The following is an 18595-nucleotide window of genomic DNA, read 5'->3' as shown; positions in this document are numbered from 1 at the left end:
CTGACATAACTGAATGAGTGCTGGTACTATTCTAGTATTATAAATGTATTTAATTGTCATTACAGTTCTAATCCTTGATAATCTATCTTTGTACACCAAGGAAAACTAAGCACCAAAAATGTTAACTAAATGCCCATGATCATATAATTTGTAAATAAAAGTGACATCTATGACTGTAGGGTCTCCTATATCAACCAATGTTATTTGGCATTCTTTACAAGTCTCTGGTGACAAAAGGGAAGAAATGACAACAAAATTCAGCATGGAATTGTAAAGGAAGGCACCTCACAGAACCCAGTGTGGAGAAGGATTTCTCAGTGGATCAAGGAGTAACACACTGTCATTAGGAGAGAGTACCCTGTCATTAGGAGAGAGTTGAATTTAAAGTCTGAAAATATTCTATTATATCTTCAAACAGTTAATGTAAGCCTTATGTGATACAACTTTTCTCAGTAAACCCAGGATGTCACTATGAACAGTGACTTATGACCAGTGATGATCTTTATAACATAAGGGAAGGAGGCACTTAATAACTTCTATTAAATAAAGGTCTACAATCCAGTCAGGCATTTTTATCAATTTATTTTTTTTATTTATTGGAGAGAGAAAGAGACAGATAGAGAGAGAAAATGCATGCAGCAAGGCTTCTGTTCTTTGCAAACCTATGCCAGATGCATGTGCCTCCTTGTACATCTGGATTTCGTAGGACCTGGAGAATCAAACCTGGGTTCTTTGGCTTTTCAGGCCAAGTAAGTGCTGTAACCATCTCTCCAGTCCCAAACTCTTTTTTAAATCACACACTTTGATAGGAGATTCCACATCCAATTCATCCTTTTAGTAGTGCTGTATACAGCATTTATGAACCCCTAAATTTTGGTCAGTTGGTAACAACCAAATTTCCAGAGCTTTATCTAAAAGTAGGTGATTTGATATGAATAAAAGCCTCCACAGACTTACATTTTAAGAGGCATGATAACTGTATAATACAAAGGACACAGATCACATAGGATAATATGTGACTGGTCACCATTAGAGAAGGCAATTTAATAGCTCCAGAATCATAATGGGTGGATATTGCTATGGGGGTGTGTGTTTAGGTAGCAAGCAGAGACATTTTAAAGACACATCATTCTCTTGCACCTCTGGAATGGAAGACTTTTCTTTCTACATGACAACTTCAAAATAGACTTGGAAGCACTGTGAAGACTGTAGTGGGAAACAAATATGAGTATAAAAATATGTGCAAAAAGCAATTTGCAATATCTTCCACAGTTTCCAGGTGAGATAGTTGCTATGATCGGAATTTTTATTTGGTGCTGTAATTTGTATGCTGTGAGGGGAGGCCTTTGAAAGGTGATTATATCAAAGTTGGAGCTCTCATGAACAGAATTAGTGCTCTTATGAAAAAGGCCCAAGGAGTCCATTCACTTTTTCTACCATGTAAGAATATAGTGACGATAGGTTCTAGGTGGTATTATATTGTCAGATACCCAACCTCATATACTATCTTATCTTTCCATCAGCACAACAAAACACCTAAGGTAGTCACATTAAAATCAGAAAAAAACAAAAACAAACAAACAAAAAAAAGTTGGCTTCTAGAAGGCTCGGATGATAGTCAGTTGTTACAGTTCCTTTGGAGCAATGACCACACAGTATATCACAGGTCACATTAGGGCAGACAGGTGGCAAAAAAGAGGGGGAATTCAGGGTTTCCATTCAAAGGACATGTTTCCAATGGCCTCACTTTCTTATTCCAGGCCCCACCTCTTAAAGAGTCCATTTCTCAATAATGCCATAGGCTAGCTACTAAGCGTTTGACATATGGTCTCTGGGTGACACATAAGAAAGAATACAAAACAGCTTCCTACTGGAATTCCCAGCCTCTAGACCTGTAAGAAATCCGTTTATACAAGCAAAGGATCCTAGGGCTCCTGCAATATACAAAATAAACTAACTGGGCAAGATGTACACATCTGTGTGATATTAGCACACAGGCTCTGGGGTTAATCAACTACTCCTTGATTGGACTTGAGATCTGCTCAGTGGGAAGGAATTCATGCTTGCTACTGAGAATTAAGTCAGAAGCCTATGGCTTAGGTTATTATAGACTGTCACTATTCTTTAGCTAAAATGAGAGATTACTCATCAAAATTTGTAAATGAACTACTCACTTGTACAACAGTGGCACACAGCCTTTATGGAAAACATCTACCTTCTGACTAGACACAAGACCTGCTTAGTGGGAAAGAACTCATGCCTGGTACTGGGAACCAAGTAAGTCAGTGTACCATAGACAGGAAGCTCACAACCACCAGAGAGAAACCTCCATTGTGCTCTGAACCTTTTGAATGGGTATCCTCATCAAATATCCCTCTAAATTATATGCACATACCTCTTAATCAGCTATGCCCTCATCCTTGATTGGAGGATCTGCTCTACTTTATAGATAGTAGAGAATATAGCATCCACCCCATCAATTTGACAAGAAAAGACACTTGACTGCCTATCGTGAGACATGATATTTCTACCACATTCCTGGGGCCCAGAAGTATCTACAGAGGAAGCATTGATGAGTATTGCTCCCAATGCTAGGCTGATAACTGCCTCCAGGGAAATAGCAACAAATGTTAAGGAGAACTAAAACACATAACAGGAATACAGAATCTACAGAGAACTCACGAAGAACAAACTGCTAACACTCTTACCAAGGCTCAGGGACTGTTGCAGAAGAGGGGATACAAAGGTTGTAAGCACCACAGAGTGGTTATAAATATCCTGAGGCACAGCCCTCCCCACCCAGAGTCTGACAGAGCCCTTAATTACCCTACAGTAAACACCAAGGACCCTAGTGAGTTAGGCTGTCAGGGAAATGGAGATGGGGCTTAAGGGACATAAGACTATAACCTATGAACAATTTATACATTTATATAAGTTGGAAAAACAAGAATAATTTAAAAATTTGTATATACTTACCTCTTTGATCCATTTAACTCTCACTCTTGGTTAGAGAATCTGCTTTTCACAGATGGCAGAGGAAGTCAGGGAGACCCAAGACCTACTGGTGCAACAAGAAGAGAAAGCCAACTACTTAGTATGAGGTAAGCCATTTTTAGCATGTCTTCCAGGGTCCAGGAAATATTACAGACAAAGTGGATGACTAAACATGGGTGCTGTTCTCACAGCTAGCCTGAGAACTCCGGGGAGATGGTGGTATACACTGAGGAGATTCAAAGGGCATCAAATGGAAAAACAGAGACAACAAAGAAAACAACACTAAAGGAAGGCTAACACATGACAAGGCTCAGGGAAAATTGTGGAAGAGGTAGGTTGAAAGTGGTAAGAGCCACATGGTACAAAGTATGATTCTGAGGCATTGTCCCCCACAGAGTGACTGGTACAATCATGACCCTACAGTGAATATTGATAATCCCTTTAAGGAGAGCCCTCAATAATGTGGGGGAAAGGGAATTTGAGTACAACCTGATGGGAATATTACCAATAGGTTCATACAGTAAAGATCACAATTATAAAAAAAATAAAATCAGGCTCTATTGCTTATAAGTTACCATACAAAGGTTATGTTAATACTGTCTCTATGTCATATTTACCAAACCTATTTTGTCATGTAAGTTCCATGCACAAACTGACTGCATCATTGGTGCTCTACTACATCATTGTAATAAGAGAAGTAACTAGCCAAACAATGCTTTGTTGAAGAAATTGTATCTCTAAACAATTATCGAAATAGAAGCAGTTCCGATTCTGTGCTGCATCTGTATCACAGTTATGAATATGGATGAAAATGTCTCCTATCAAAGTGTTTGAGGAGGCGGGAAGGCCACAGTGGTTCCCACATGCCCTGACTTTGTTTCTTCTGGAGCTGAACAAGCTGAGTGAGCTGTGTCAGTTCCCCTAAGAAGTGAAGTTCCACCTCGTGCTTATAAGTGACAACTCTACTGAAATTGGGAACCTGTGAGTATGATAATTATTTTATTTCGATATTTTTAAACTAAATGCACACTAAAAAGTTACTTCATTATTGCAGATCCCCAGAAAGCTACTGAAAGCATCATTAAAGTAGAAAACTTTTGTAGCAAAACATCTACTGGATGCAAGACCTTTAGAAAACCAGTCAGCAATGCTGAGAGAACTGAACAGCAAAACAAGTCTGAGTTCATGCTCACTGCTTAGCACATTGTGGAAGAGCACAGGGTGCAGGAGGCACTCACCTCATCACGGTGGGTGGTGAGAGCTCCAAAGGAAAGGAGGGGTCAGATCACACCTTTCCCTTGAAAGGCACACCCCCAATGACCTCACTTATTTTCATCAGGTTCCACCTCTTAAAGGTGCCTTGATTAGAAAAATCATAAAGATAAGCTTCATCATGTAACTTAATCTGTTTCCTTATTAATTACTCCTTTTTAACCAAAAAAAAAAAAAAATTCCATTTTCTTGATAGCTCAAAAGGTTGAAAAGAAGCTTACTTAATGCCTTAGTAGAGTAACTATGAGAGCATCAGTGACATTTTTCCAGATCTTTGGTATTTTGTCCATTTATATATCATCACCATGGCTACTGTGATAGCATTTAAAATAATTCCAATGGAAATCTGACAGCACCTCATTAGGTCTTCTTAGAATCATGTAATTAGGTAAGAAAAGACTGCTGATTGAGAAGGTTAGAACCGCCTGGGATAGGATACATTTCCCCATTACAATCAAACTATCCCTTCTCAAAAGCCCACCTCAAAGTAGCAGATATTTCTTTCAGCCTGGAATGCAGAGCCCATGTCTTCAAAAGGAGAAAAAGAAGAATTGAGATAACTTTTTCTGTCTTTGAAAAGAGATTTCATTCTTATATCCTCATCACCAAGGATGTCTTGTGCTGGCTTTCAGAAAATCTTAGAATCCTGTGAAGGTTAAATTCTTGGATGAGACCATTGTAATTTACCGTCTTTGTTTTCCTTACCAATTTAATATAATTAAGCAAAAAAAAAAAAAAAAAACAAAACCAAAAAGTCACTAAATCAAGGTTTTCTCTGGGCAACATAACCAAGAGAAACTGTTTTGACCTGATTCATACTCTTAATAATCTTTAGATCTGTGGCTTGTTACTGAGCCCATAACTGAGTTAAAGTTAGGTACAATTTTTAAATGAATGTATTCTGTACTTTGCATTCTGAAGAGGGAGGCTGCATGAAAGCTGGTTAAACCACCGCCATGGCTTCCTTGTTTGCAAAACAGCATCATAAATGCTCAGTTTGACATTCTTTGGGGTTTTAACTCAGAGACAATGTTTACACTCTTGAAATCTTCTATAATGAGGGAAAATTTAGACTAATTGACAAACCTAATAGGGGAGCTGATTAGTTCATACAAATAGCTCAACTCCATTATTTTACATAGAGTTCACAACTGTGTCCTGTTTTAAGGAAGTTTTATGCAATTTTATGAAAGGAAAAAATCTAGATAGAGATGCATGCAGACAAAATACGTTATTTATTGTTTTCAAAAGGGCAACTCTCCACCATGGAAAAGCATGAAATTTGTGCTTAGAATCAAATTATCCATCATAAGAGAGGGATCTTCACATGTGTCACCCAAAGAAAGAGTGTAAGCAGACAAGTAAGCAGACCCCAGAGCCAACTGCATAGTAAGAGGCTTTGTATAACATTAATGTTGTAAAAGAGGGGTTAGGCCCTGGCATACCAATTCTCTCTCTCTCTAATAAAACAAGGGGGGGGGGGGCTGGAGAGATGGCTTAGCAGTTAAGCGCTTGCCTATGAAGCCTGAAGACCCCAGTTCCAGGCTTGACTACCCAGGACCCCCGTTAGCCAGATGCACAAGAGGGTGCACTTGTCTGGAGTTCATTTGCAGTGGCTGGAGGCCCTGGCATGACCATTCTCTCTCTCTGCTCCCCTATTTCTCTCTCTGTCTGTCGCTCTTAAATAAATAAATAAAAATAACTAAAAAAACAAGAGGGGCTAGGGTTAGAGAAATGGCTTGCAGTTAAGCAAGTATTTAAGCAAGGATTTAAAGTGCTTGTCTGAGAAGCCTAAGGACCCATATTTGACTGTCCAGTTCCCATGTAAACTAGATACACAGAGCTGCAATTGTGCAGGATGATGCATGCGTGTAAGGGGACATATGCATCTGGAATTGGACTGTAGTGGCTAGAGGTTCTGGCACTCCAATTCACTCTCTAACTCTCTAATTCTCACATAACAAAAGGCAGTCTGTTGGGCTTGCATAAAAAAAAAAAAAGGAGGGGATAGCTACATGGCTAAATGGTTAAAAGTTCTTGTATGTAATGCCTGATGTCCCAGATTCCACTCCCTAGTATCCCTATAAAGCCACATGCACAAAGTGGTGCATCCGTCTGGAGTTTGTTTGCAGTAGCAAGAGGCCCTGGCACACCCATACTCCTCTCTCTCTCTCTCTCTCTCTCTCTCTCTCTCTCTCTCTCTGTTTTCCTGCCTTTTTCTTTCTGCCTATTTTAAATAAATGAAAGTGCATTTCTCACTGACATCATGCTGTTCCATGTTGTACTCAAGGAAATGCGTGCTCCCATACTCATTGTCAAATGAAGGGCGGAGGTTGACAATTTAACCTCTCCTATCCTCACCTGAATTTAATCAGTGATTAAGGGGAAGGATGCAATTTTCCTATTTCCAAAACCAAATATTGTTGTTATAACTGGGAGATGCTATGCTACAGATATCTAATTAATGGGCAGAGGGCAGGGATGCTGTCAATACCCCACAATATACAGGAAAATCCAAAACTATTTCTGAAATGTCAATATCATCAGAGTTGAAAAACTAAGAATAGTTGTACAGATTATTTTGCATCTTAGAAGTAAATACCTAAATGATTAAAAAAAAAAAAAACTCACGGACTGAAGAGATGGATCTGTGGGTAAAAAGTACTTACCACATAAATACAAGGAGTTTGGATCTCTAGTACCCAGATACAAATGCTCAGCATGGTAGTACACTGCTATAACCTAGTTGTGGGAAGGAGGAGACAGAAGATCTTTAGAGCTATCTAGTCTAGTGGAATTTATGAGCTCTATATTCTGTGAGAAGTACCCCTCCCCTGCCAACGCTGGCCTCTGGTCTACACACACACACACACACACACACACACACACACACACACACACACACACGTGTGTACCTGCAGACAGAGAAACATGCATCCATACAACATGAATATAAATGCCACACACAAACCAAATTCTAAGTCAAAGCCTGATGAGGTGAGGTTTTCTCCTAATGACTAGAAATGGGTCCTTGGATAACCTTGAAAGTGCCATTGATGAGTGGAATATGAAAAATCAAAGCAGAAAGGGTCCTTGTGTTATGATCGAATGAAAACACTGCTGAAAAGGCACATTGGAGCTGTATGCACATCATTCTTTCTCACAGACAGAGATGAATCTGATTTAAACAAAAACACTGCAGGAAATTGATGGCATACATCTCACGACAAACATTAAGTCAGAATAAATTTATTCTTAACATAGCAAGTTCTGTTCTGGTGATTAAATATGTCTGCTACAACAGGTCACACCATTCAAATTAACACAAATATGCAAGCATTAAATTATTTTCAACAGCAAGGCAAAGCTTTTCTGGAAATAGGTACTTGGATCATATATCTACCTATCCTACCTAACTCCCTGACAAAATGGTTTGGAGTCCACAGGAATTATTGCCCCACTGGGAGAAGGCTTATGAAGTAGGTATTTTAAATTCAAGACTGCAATTAAGTTAGCTCAAGTTAATGATTCAGGATTTATACCAATACAGGTTTTTGGAAAAAGCTGGGATCACGTTGCAGACTGCATTTATCACTCTGCTGTAAGCATCCAGTTAGACTGAAAACAAAGCCTTCTTGGGGCTATCATCAAGAAAGGCTAAACTCAGGAATCTACATGAATATAGAAAGATGATTAGATGGTATATTGCAAATTGTAAATTATGAAGAGAATCAAGTAACTTTGGAGCTAAGAATGCAGCAGACTGTTTCAGCCAATGAAAAATAAATAAATCAGGAAGCCACAGATGAGTGGCAGGCAAAAGTTTCAAACTGTTCTCTACAAGACAGAAAATGATAGCTTCCTCGAGTTATGGCCTCCCCCTTCTTCTCATTAAAACATGGAAAACTATCACCTTTCTCCCTGGCACAGGGTGACTTGAATCTTATTGGATAGGTTTTGTTCTGTTAGAAGAATATCTTAAAGATACACTCAGCCATATGTTTCTATGCATTCAATTTAACCTTCTTTTCAACACAGTGTGAATAACACCTGTATTTTTGTTACACATTTATCTGACAGTTTCTATAGCTATCTAGTAAGTGTTGATAAACACATGAAGATGAGAAGGAAGGAAAAGGGAGAAATTTAAAAGAAAGTATGGCCATTCATGTCTGTAACCCCAGCCCTCGGCGCTGGGGAGAACAGAGAATTACAGAAGCTCATGAGAATCAGTAAGATCTGGGATCGGTAAGAGACTTCAGCTCATTTAATAAGAGCCATGGAGGAGGTGTCTGCTGTTCAGCTCCAGCTATCATGTGAACACATCCTCCCACAGGGGTGCACATGGGAAACTGTGAGCAAGTATACTACATGCTACCATACCCAGAACAGAAGGAAAAGGTTCACGAGAGCTCTTGAAGACCCTCTGACTATCACTAAATGCAAAGGACACTTTTTTCTTGCTCAATGGTATATCAGAAATGGAAAACATGTTTTTCAAGGGAATTCATATTCTATAGTGGGCTTTTATACTCTACAACATGGGCAGAGGTGGGGGAGGGGTGAAACATTTAGGAATTTGGTCAAATCATCATTCAATTTTCCAATAGAAACCTCAGCATCTGGGCTATCTGATTCTGTGGAATCACAGTGCTTTTCCTTGTCTTTGTACTGTTTTACATGTCTTTCAGCTGTAGAAGACTGATAATAATGCAAATGACTATGGCCCATAAAAATGCAAATCATGTCCAGTGAAGATGTATGTGTTTGTTGTTGCCTTGTGGATACTGACTACATTTATATGTAGTAAGCAAATTCATTTCTGTAAACCTGATCTATGTGCTCCTGGTTTGTGGATTTTCCTGGTCGCATCTTACACTTCGTCCTTGAGTTAACTAAAATACTTGATATGGATTGACTTTATATTTCTGTGATATGGATGATTATATTCTCTTTCATAATTATATTTTGATGTAAATAGTATTTTAAGATTAGAAGAAAATATACCTATATCAATCTAAACATTTCCTTTCTAAAAAATAATAATCTGGGGCTGGAGAGATGGCTTAGTGGTTAAGCGCTTGCCTGTGAAGCCTAAGGACCCCAGTTTGAGGCTTGATTCCCCAGGACCCATGTTAGCCAGATGTACAAGGGGGCACATGCATTTGGAGTTCGTTTGCAGTGGCTGGAGGCCCTGGTGCACCCATTTTCTCTCTCTCTCTCTCTCTCTCTCTCTCTATTGGCTTCATTCTCTGTTGCTCTCAAATAAAAAAATAAAAACAGAAAAGTATTTAAGAAAAAAAATAATAAAAAGTAATAATCTGGGGCTGTAGAACAGGTGTTTACTATACAAGCATGAGGACCTGAGTTCAGATTCTCAGCATCCATGTAAAATGTCAGTCATGGCTGTGAGCACCTACGATCCCTGAACTAGATAAGTAGAGACAGGAGTATTCCAGGCTTTCTGGCTAGCTTGTTTAGAACAATCAGTTAACTTGAAGATTAGTGAGAGACCCTGTCACAAAAAGCAAGGTGGGAAGCATGGAACACCTGGCATAGATATCTGCCTTTCATATTTACATGAAAACATGTTATATACACTCATATGAACACACATCCACACATACAAAATTATTATACAAAATCACACATGCAAAAAATTAGAAATTATGGTAATCATAGGCTGACATTTGTGTTTTCTTTGCAGCTTCATATATTATGATTTTGTTTTCATAGCCATGTGTTTCTTTTTGTAAGAACTAGGTTTATAACAATACAATTTACATTTACAGAGGATATTTTATTATGTTCTATCAAAACACTGTGTATCTTCAAGAATATGATGACATATTTTAAATCAATATTTTTAAATTTATTATTGTTATTAGCAACATATTTCATATGGATATATCATGTGTTGGTACCCTCTTTTACCTTGTCCCTGCCCCTATTTCATTGAGGACACTCCCCAATGGTGTTGCAAATATTCCCTGTAAGGTTGTGGTTTATGGATTGAGAGAACAGAAATCAGTTATTTTGTGCATGATGTCTTAACCTGAGATCCCATTGGTTGAGTGATTAATTTTCTGGCCTACTGGGGTTTTGTTCAGGAATTATTTCTCCATTCCTATATCTTGGAGAGTGCCTCCTGCTTTTTCTTCCAGTATTTGAAGAGATTCAGGTCTTCATATTGAGGTTTTAATTACATTTGGACTTGGTTTATTGTGCAGGGAGAGATGAGTAGGTCTAATTTCAGATTTTTACATATGGTCATCCAATTTGTCCAACACAGTTTGTGGAAGACACAATCTTTTCTCCAATCAACATTATTGGAGCCTTTATCAAAGATCCAGTTGCTATAGCTACTTGACCTAAAGTCCAGGTCTTCAATTCTGTTCCATTGGTTTATTTTTTTGTTTGTATGCCAGTACCATGTTTTTCTTATTACTGTGATAATATATGCTATAACATACTATATATGTTATACTATTATACATATACAAATAGTGTATATGTATGTATATATACATATATATATATATACATATATATATACATATATATATATATACATATGTATATATACATACATACATACATATATATATATATATATATATATACATACATATATGTATACATTATACTATACTATGGCTTTAGATTGGATATGGTGATACCTCCACAAGTTTTTATTTATTTATTTATTATTTGCTATTATTTTTTGCTGAGAATATATTCAGATATCCAACATCTGCTGTCATTTCATATGAATTTTGAGATCATTTTTTTCTGTCTCTATGAAGAATGATGGTGGAATTTTTATTGTTATTGCATTAGATAAGTATAAATAAGTATATTGCTTTGGTAGGATTTTCACAACATTAATTCTACCTATCTAGGAGAATGGGAGTTCTTTCCATCTTCTCAAGTTCTCAATTTCTTTCTTGAATTTTTTTTATGTTTTCATTATATAGATCTTTCAAATCCATTGTTAGTGTTATCCCAAGGTATTTACATTTTTGTTGCTATTGGAAATGGGACAGCCTTACTCATTTTTTTCTCTGAATATACAGAAAGGCTACTAAATTTTTGTGTTGATTTTATATCCTACAACTTGTACTGAAGGCATCAATCACCTTTAGCAGTTTTGAGATGTACAGGATCATGTCATCTGCAAATAGGGCTAACTTGACTTCTTCCTTTCCAATTTGTGTCCCTTTTATTTCCTTCTCCTGTCATATTGCTTGGGATAGCACCCATTCATTGTTAAAAATGTGTTCTTTAGTCTCCAGGAGCTGGTGGAATTTCTGATTTGTCTCTTGTTGTTAATTTCTGGCTTTAAAGTATTATGATGTGCTATAATACAGGAAATTATTACAATTTATGGAGGCATGTCTTATGGCCTAATAAGGTCTATTTTGGAGAAGGTTCCATGGACTTCTGAGAAGAATGTGTATTCTATAGAGTTGGGATAGAACATTCTGTAGATATCCATTAGGTCTAGTTGATCTATGCTGTTGTCGAGCTCTGTTATTTCCTTGTTGATTTTCTGCTTGGATGATCTATCTATTGATGGTACTGGAGTAGTGAAATTTCTACCTACGATGGTACTTGTGTCTATTTCTGTTTTGTTGTCAAGTACAAACTGTGTTGCACCTGTGTTTGGCAAACATAGATGTATGATTGTGATATTCTCATATTGGATCATTCCCTTGAGTAAGAAATGGCCTTTTTTTGACCTCTTTGGTTACTTTTGGTTTAAAGTCTTTCTTTTCATCAGATATCAATATAGCAACAACTGCTATTTTAAATTTCCATTTGTTTGGAATATCATTTTTCAATCTTTTCACCCTGAGGAGATGTCTGCCTTTAGTGGTGAGTTGGGTTTTTTGAAGACAGCAGATAGAATGGTCCATGTTTTCCTGATCCACCCTGCCATGATGGGCTGCTTTATGGGGTATGGTGCTATCTTTTGTTTTATACTTTTTAAAGCCTGTTATAGTTTTTTTTTTATTTTGATCTTCTTAAAGGCTTTAAAGACTCATTTAAAGACTCTTCTATGTAGAGTATTCCCTGAAGTATTCTCTGTAGGTTTGGCTTTGTGTTCATATAATCATAGAGTTGACTTTTTCATGAAAGTTATCCTTTCATCCTCTATTATGTTGGATATATCTCTGTGTACAGTAGATTTTATTGGAAGCCATAGTTTTATAGCATTTGAAGTGTTTCATTCCAGGCCCTTCTGGCTTTCCGGGTTTCCACTGAGAAATCTTTGGTAATTCTGATGGTATTGCATTTGTATGTAGTGCATTGTTTCTCTCTTGCTGCTTTTAGCACTCTCTCTTTGTCTTCATTTTTAAGAGTTTTAACTGTGATGTGCTTTGTAGAGTTTCTTCTTTGGTCCTGTCTGTTTGGGGTACTTTGGGATTCTTGTATATTGATGGTCCTCCTTTTTGAGAGATTGGTTAAATTTTCTTCAATATTTTGTTGGGTATATTGTCTGTGCCTCTGGCCTGGATTTCCTCCTTTCTGGTATACCCATGATCCAGAGGTATGGTCATTTTAGGGTATTCCACAGTTCCCTCATATTCTGTTCATATGATTTTTTGAACTTAGCAAAGTTTTTGGCCTCCCTGATCAATTTCTTCTCTCTTGACATCCAAAGTCAGAGATTCTGCCTTCTACATGAATAAGTCTGTTAGTGATGGGTTCCAGAGAGGTTTTTATAAGATCTAATTTTTTTGTTTTCCTTTGTGTTATTTTATATCATGTCCTCCTCTTTTTTGAGGTAAAATTTCAGTTTGAGTTATGATTTTCTTGATGCTTCCTAGTATTCATTCTACCATTCCATCAAGTCTTCATTTAGCTCAATCAATTGGTTATTGAGATCTTCCATTTGTGGATTAAGCATCAAATATTTATACCTATTTTTTGGCTTCTAAAATTTTCGTCAATTAAGTTAAGCTTACTGTCAAAAGGTGAGTGCTCTAAGAGACAATTCTCTTAATTTCATTGTTAGGATTGTTGGCTTTTTAAAAAGTGCGTTTTATTTATATATTTGAGAGAGAGAGAGAGGGAAAATGGACACACAAAGGCCTCCAGCCACTGCAAATGAACTCCAGACACATGCACAACCCCTTGTGCATTTGGCTTATATGTGTTCCTGGAGAGTCAAACTGGGATCCTTTGGCTTTGCAGGCAGACACTTTAATTGCTAAGCCATCTCTCCAGCTCAAGATTGTTGTTTTTTTGATGGTTTGCTTCCATTTAAGCAATATTTTTTTAAATCAGGATTACATTGGTTGTTTTGTTTTCATTTTTGTATTGAATTTCTGTTGATTTCTCTATGTTTTCATTGGAGGCTTTCTACTGTGGGACTAGGCATCCTTTGTGGAGATCTCTTAGTTTCCTAACTTTCTGGAGGAAATGTTTCATTATATTGAAGGAAAACAAGTATTTGTCATTGTAGCATCTTCAGAAGATGCACTGTTTTAAATGTGGATTGGATTGGTGTACAGTGTGCTTATAATTACACATGTACAGACTGTGGAGATTGCAAGTACATTTAAGGTACCTGGTGTACTGGGAGCTCTGGCCAACTCACTCTACATGCATATACTCTTCATCACACAGGAATCAAGGATTGGGAGCCAAAAACCAGGATGCTGGATAGCCAGGAACCAGAGGCCAGCTTCCACATTGGTCTAAGCACCCTCTGACTCAGGGGAATAAGTATGTGGCTACTCAGGGGCCAGTCAGTCAGGAAACAAGAGCAAATGGCCTGATTCCACAGTCCACACAAAGGGACCAGGTCTCTCTAAGGCAGCAGCAAGGATTCTGTTACCAGGGAACTGGAAAGTGGGAAATTAAGCAGGGGCTCTGCTATATTCACTTCCTGCAAGCACCCTCTGGAGTGGGGGATCCAGGAGCTGGGGACACAGAAGCCATTCAATCAGGAGGAGGACCTACTGGGACCAGAGAATTTGGTGAATTGGTGGGAACAGGGAGATTTGCCCTATTCACTCAAAGTGCACACCCTCTGGAGACAGGCTTATATTTCTTGAAGATATTAGTAAGATTTAGCTAATGATGGTGATAGAGAACATTTGGAATTCCTTGCCAATACATCAATGTAAAACACTAATGAACTGATCATTATGGAGTGGTGCCAATTATATATATATATAAATATGTTTTGTTTTCAGCAAATACAGTCACTTTGGTACAATTATTAGGCTCATCCGTGACCTACCCCCCACCCCCAATGGTCCCTCCTTGTTGAGGTATATGGGTCATGCCTTGTGGAGTTAGCCCACAGTTATGGGTAGGATAAATGTCTCTGCATATAATGACCCAAGATTGGCTCTGACATTCTTTCTGCCTCCTCTTCCACAAACTTTCCCTGAGACATGTTGGGTTCATTTTTGGTCTGCTTCAGTGATGAGGTGTTGGGGGCCTCTGGGTCTCTGGCTCTCTGATTTGGTAGGAGTTTATTTTTCTCTGTGTTGATCTCCTTCACCCTTGTGCTGGTACCAGGTTCACCAGGAAAACAGCACCCTTGCTTGTTTCGCCAATTTTTCTTAGTTTCAGCCGGGGCCCTTGTGAGGTATGATGGGGTGGCCCTCTTGTAGCCCACGATTGATGGTAGCTTGATAATGGAGAGAAGGCTTATGTTTGGATATGGTTGTGACTTGTTTCCCAGCTCCAGCTATGGGTCCCGTACCACTGAGGGGACCAGTTAGCTGAATCAAGAGCAGTTGGTTCCCCACCATGGCTTTATGCACTTGTGTGGGCATCACAACAGGTTATTTGCTGCTAAGTAGGCTAGACCATGAGTTGCTTGGAGAGATGTTGGTCATTTTCCCCCAGTCACCCATGTAGCACCTTCTGGCACTAGATGCACTGACTGTCTGGGGACTGACTCTCTTCTAGCTTCTTGCCATGCCATTCCATTTTATGTGTCAACTGCATATGGTGTCTTCAGCAGTAGGGTCTTAACACTTACCTTTGGTGGGTCATCAAGTACTTGGACAAAAATCTGTCTGTCTTTAGGAAACCTTGTAGGTCTCTCTGATCAAAGCTCATTGTGGATGACAGCCCCATGCTGGTACTGGGAGTTACAGGTCAGTGCCCACTAAGAAAATGAGGAAAATGATAACTAATATACAAGAGTTAGAAAGAAGAGAGAGAGAGAGAGATTGGGAGGGAGAAGGAAAGGGAAGGAGGGAAGATGTAGAAGATTAAAGTTAGCCTTGATCCTACCCTCTCCAGTGTCTTGTGGTTCACGTGTTCACTGTAAGGGCCCGGTGAAGGTTCAGCCATTTGGTCTGCCTTTTAGGAAGTAGAATTTTATGGTACCATTGCCATTTGGGTCTAGATTTGTGTTTCCCATCCCTTCGATGCCCTCCAGATTCTTATCTTATGAATTTGAAGAATGAAATCTATGGACCAGAGAACTAGGTTCAAAAAGATTGGATTATAGTTAAGAGAGAGAAGGAAGACACAGCTCTTGCCCATTAAGGCAAGATGGGTTTTGAGAAACTCTGAACTTAAGAGAAGGAAAAAATGCAGGCAAGAGGGGGTTTTAGAAGCCCATTTCAAGACTCAGGTTAGATTTTAAATTTATTTTTATTTTTTAAAATATTTTTTGTTCATATTTATTTATTTGAAAGTGACAGAGAGAGAGAGGGAGAGAAAGAGACAGATAGAGAGGGAATGGGCATGCCAGGGCTTCCACTGCAAACAAACTCTAGATGCATATGCCCCTTTGTGCATCTGACTAACGTGGGTCCTGGGGAAATGAGCCTCGAACAAGGATCCTTAGGCTACACAGGCAAATGCTTAACCACTAAGCCATCTCTCCAGCCCTTAAATTTATTTTTGTTATGAGCCTTATGGATGGGTGACTGGTTTAGCAAATCTAGTCCAGATGCTTGGTGTCTGGGGTCAGAATATTTGGAAAATGGCAATCTTTTCATAAATCTTTAAAAAATATTTTATTATTTTCATGAGTGAGAGTGAGATAGAGAGACTAACAGACAGACACAGAGAGAGAATAGGTGTGTCAGGGCCTCCAATAACTGCAAACGAACTCCAGACATGCATCACTTTGTGCATCTGGCTTATGTGGGTCCTGGGGAATTGAACTGAGGTACTTTGGGTTTGCAGGCAAATGCTTTAACTGCTAAGCTATCTATCCAGCACCCAGAAATCATAATTCTATAGGAAGGGCCTTCTCAGTGGGGAGTAGAAGGACCCCCTAAGGAGGCAGAGATAAGAAAAGACTAAACCCTTCTGATATTTCTGACCTATAGTAAAGTGTAATGACCTAAATTTTCTTCTACATGCCCAAGGGCAATTCCTGAATTTATCCAAATAATAAAATAAAGCTATTCAATTTGGAGTCTGTTACCCCGAAACTGCTTCAGTGGCAGCTCATGGGAGGGGGATAGTGGGCTTCATTTGTCTTTGAACCGCCATCAGCATTTGAGGTCAAAACTGTTTTTCTCACATATTCTCTTTAAGCCAGTAAAGTTTTAGTTAATTTAAAATCAAATTATTTGGCATGTAGGTACACAGAACTAAGTTGCTTATACTTAGTGAATTCATGACATGGTAGTCATTGCCACTCTCTTCTCTTATGTTTAGGTAATGTGTCTCCACTTCTAACACACTCTATTACTATATGTGGAGATGGGTTCTCTAATCTTGTATGGAAAAGTGGCTTTGAGGCTGTGCCTTACATTAAGTTACTCATTTTACAAATGATTGATAGGCTCCATTTATTTATTTATCTTTTAGGTAGTGCCTCGCTGTAGTCCAAACTGACCTGGAATTCACTATATAGTCTCAAGGTGGTGTCCAATCATTGGAAATCCTCATACTTCTCCAGTGCTGGGATTAAAGGTGCTTACCACCGCACCTGGAAGTTGGATCCATTTTGATGTAGATGCTGACAGAATATTGTTACATTTTTCTTGTTTATTAAACAAGCACTATCTGTTTAGCACAAGCCATGGCAAACACTGATAGCTAGCTTATTCATGCTAGTAAAACATTGCCACCTGTAAACTTTTAGAAGTACACATGGACACGTGTGATATCAAACCTTCATTAGAAAAAAGGATGCAATCCCATTACTTGGAACATACAGGAGGGTCACTTGATAGTGGAACATGGTGGCACCATTCAGTTCATGTGTTGTCTGATCAGTAGATGATGGAATATCAATTCTGTTCAATACCACTCTTCCAAATCCGAGGAGCTCTGTGCATTACTGCTTTTCCTGGCCTTGTAATGACTTGAATGGACTCTTTTCCAGGAGCCCTGTGATGCAGGTTCATTACTATCTTATCTAGATACCAGCAATGACTTTCTGTAGAAGTTTCCTTCTCATTGTTGAGACCAAACACACAATTAGAAGCAGCTTATGGCAGGAAGATCTACTTAGGTTTACCGTTTCAAGGGAAATTTCATTATGGTGGGGAAAGCCAGGCAAGAGCAGGAAGCTGACTCACATCATCCCACATTAACAGGGAGGAAAGCTACAAGAAAAATCTAGACAGCACTGGTAAATTGGGCTGGATTATAATATCCAAGGCCTGCCCTCAGTGGCACACCTCTTCTAGCAAGGATATGCCTCTCAAAGTCTCCACTAGCTGGGGACTAAGTATAGCCATAAACACACGAGACTGTGGTGGAGATTATACCTCAAACCATCACACTCTCTTTGCATCTGTGTCAGTCCTATTCTTCAGTAAAGCCTCTTTAAACTCGGAACCATCTTCAACCCCTTTGTAGTCAATATAATTCACACATACTCGCTGTATAATGTTGATGTATGGTATGTTAATTACTAGTAATTAAGATCAAAATAAAAGAGCCTATAAGGGTCTGGAATATGGCGCAGTGGATAAAGCATTTGCTGCACAAGCATGAGGACTTGAGTTCACATCCCAAAATCCATGTAAATCTGGATGCTAAAATGCAAGGATCTATAATCCTAGCAAGAAAAGAGGCATAGACAACATTGCTTGGAAGATTCATAGGCTAGGTATCCTGGCAAATGCAGTAGTGCACAATGAGACACTCTGCCTCAAAACGAGGTAGAAGGCAAGGACTGACACCGCAGTTGTTCTGACCTCCACACAAACGACAGGTGCACACATGTCCGCACCCACAACGCACACACACAAATATACATGCGAATGCATACATACACACATCATAAAAAATACATAAAGCCTATAACTGCCAATAGCCATACTATCAAGTAAAACTGGGAGTACTTTAAGAGTTAAAGCCAAATAAGTGCTTATTAATTCAT

This window comes from Jaculus jaculus, chromosome 14 (assembly GCF_020740685.1).
Source record: "Jaculus jaculus isolate mJacJac1 chromosome 14, mJacJac1.mat.Y.cur, whole genome shotgun sequence".
Taxonomy (NCBI): Eukaryota; Metazoa; Chordata; class Mammalia; order Rodentia; family Dipodidae; genus Jaculus; species Jaculus jaculus.
The sequence above is the reverse complement of the archived record's forward strand: the minus strand, read 5'-3'. Positions refer to the sequence as shown.